This window comes from Palaemon carinicauda, chromosome 13 (assembly GCF_036898095.1).
Source record: "Palaemon carinicauda isolate YSFRI2023 chromosome 13, ASM3689809v2, whole genome shotgun sequence".
In the NCBI taxonomy this organism is placed as follows: domain Eukaryota; kingdom Metazoa; phylum Arthropoda; class Malacostraca; order Decapoda; family Palaemonidae; genus Palaemon; species Palaemon carinicauda.
In genome coordinates, this window is record NC_090737.1 from 130,098,954 (window position 1) to 130,101,453 (window position 2,500).

Consider the following 2,500-nt stretch of genomic DNA (forward strand, 5'->3'; position numbering starts at 1 on the left):
GGAAGTAAAGGAATATTTCAGTCTTGATAAGACCATTAAAGCTGATAGCTTATCTTTACATAAGATCAAAATTAAGATAAACTTAAAAATTTGCCGTAGAAAAAAAAACGATAGAAATTTTGGATTAATGTTGCCAGGCATTTACCGTTTTAAAAACGGATATATTGACGTTAAGGAGTGATATTACGGTCACCAACCCGTAAAAGATTATAACAAAGTAGGGTTAAGCTGCGGTCACCTGTATTTTACTGAAATACGGCTGAGAACAGTATATTTTTACGGAGAATTTCCGATTAAAATTACGATTTTTTAACGTGTACTTAAAGAAATTAACATACATTGTAGTTATATACTATAGAAAGTAGTTTATGGGATTACAATAAGATACTAAGGTAAAGTAATTACATTTTAGTTGTTACCATAAAAAGTCACCCCACAAACTACAAAAATAAAAATATTAAGATGAAAGAAAGAAGAAGAATAATGAGAAAATTAATCCAGAAATATGCCACAGGGAGATCAGTCTTCTCAGCTTTATTCCTTCTCTTTCCATAGCCGAAATAAATGAAGATGAATGATGCATTATAATGATATATATGGTGAGGAACACGGATCATATTCGCTCACTGATAAAACCATATTATTTATATCTAATTTCTCCCCAGAAGATGAGCAAAACAATTTTCTTAAAATAATTCTAACTAGTGAATTAGCTAATAATTGTCTGTTTACTATTTATCAAGTTAATTGTCGTAATATTTATATTTCTTGTCTTATCTTGGAGCAATAAATCTTAATGATTGACTTTTTTATGTTGAATAATGATATTTATATCAGTTTATTATTATTATTATTATTATTGTTATTGTTATTGTTATTGTTATTGTTATTGTTATTATTTTTATCATTTTCATTGTTATTATTATTATTATTATTATTATCATTATTACTAAAAGATAATATGCAACCCTAAAGGAGGATGCTATAACCCCAAAGGCTCGAACATGGAACAATAGCCCAGTGAGGAAAGGGAATAAGGAAATAAACAAACTACACGAAAAGTCATGCACAATTAAAATAAAATATTTTAGAACAGTAACAACAATGAAATACAAATTTCATATATAAACTATAAAAAGAGTCTTATGTCAGCCTGTTCAACATAAGAACGTTCGTTGCAAGTTGGGGTTTTTCATAATGTTTATTATTTCTAAAGTTAATAATCGTAATATTTATATTTTTTTGTCTTATCTTGGAGCAATGAATGTTAAAGATTGTGCTTACAGAAAAAGGAACTCCTAGATCCTTTGATCGTTGTAACTTCACCATCCTTGTGAGCTAAGGATGGGGTATTTGAGGGAGCCCATAGGTCTATCTACTGATTCATCAGCAGCCATTGCCTGGCCCTCCCTGGTCCTAGCTTGGTTGGAGAGGGTGCTTGGCCACTCTGATTATAGATATGGTGAGTCTCTTGGACAGTATCCTACTTGCTAAGGCAATGTCTATGTCTGATCATACATATGGTCAGTCTCTAGGGCATTATCCTGCTTGCTAAGGCAATGTCTATGTCTGATCACACATATGGTCAGTCTCTAGGGCATTATACTGCTTGTTAGGGCAATGTCTCTCTCCCTTGCCTCTGTCATTCATGAGTGGATTTGAAACCTTCAAACTGCAGGAACAGATAACTTTCGGAATACCTCCATTGAAGAACAAAGTCATCTGAAACCCATTGCTTTGCTTTCAGGCCCTGTCCCCTTAAAATTTCCCCCTCTACCCCCCCCCCCCCGCAGTAATGGCCGTTCAAAAGCATAATATAACTCTGGGTAAAAAAAGAGAGATTGCGAAACACTCACTTAGACAAGAGAGAAAGGCAGAATCAAAGATAAAGTATTGGAATCTCAATAAAAGCGACTCTCGTGGAATGTGTCCTCTTTTTTCTCCTCTTTTTTTCCTCTTTTTCTTTTTGTTTTGGGGGACGGTTCTCTTTGTGTTCAAATCAGTCCTCTTCAAAGTTTCATTTCCTATGACGCAAAGAGTATCTATCTGTCTCTCTTTTCTTCTTCTCTCTTTGTCAAGGGTTTCGGAACGCAAGTTGTCTGGGTGAAGTCGTATCCCAGTAAGGAAATGTATTTAGTTTTCAGACAATATATCTTATTTTTCTCTTTTTGGATGAAGTTTGGTTATGTTCTTAGCCATCTATGGAAATCTTCGTTAGACCTATACCATCACTCCCATTAAAGAAAAACTATCTTTTTTTTTTTTCAAAGTTTGGTTATGTAGCCATGTATGTAAATTTGTGTTAGACCTATATCATCGATACCATTATAAAAACCTTTTTCGCAGTTTATTTATTTCCTTGTTTCCATTCACCGATGAGCTATTCTTCCCTGTCGGAGTCCTTGGGTTTATAGCATTTTGAATATATTGAGAGCATCTATGGAAATAAATATACTCTACTTTATAGAAACTAGGTAAATAACTAATAGATAATTAATCA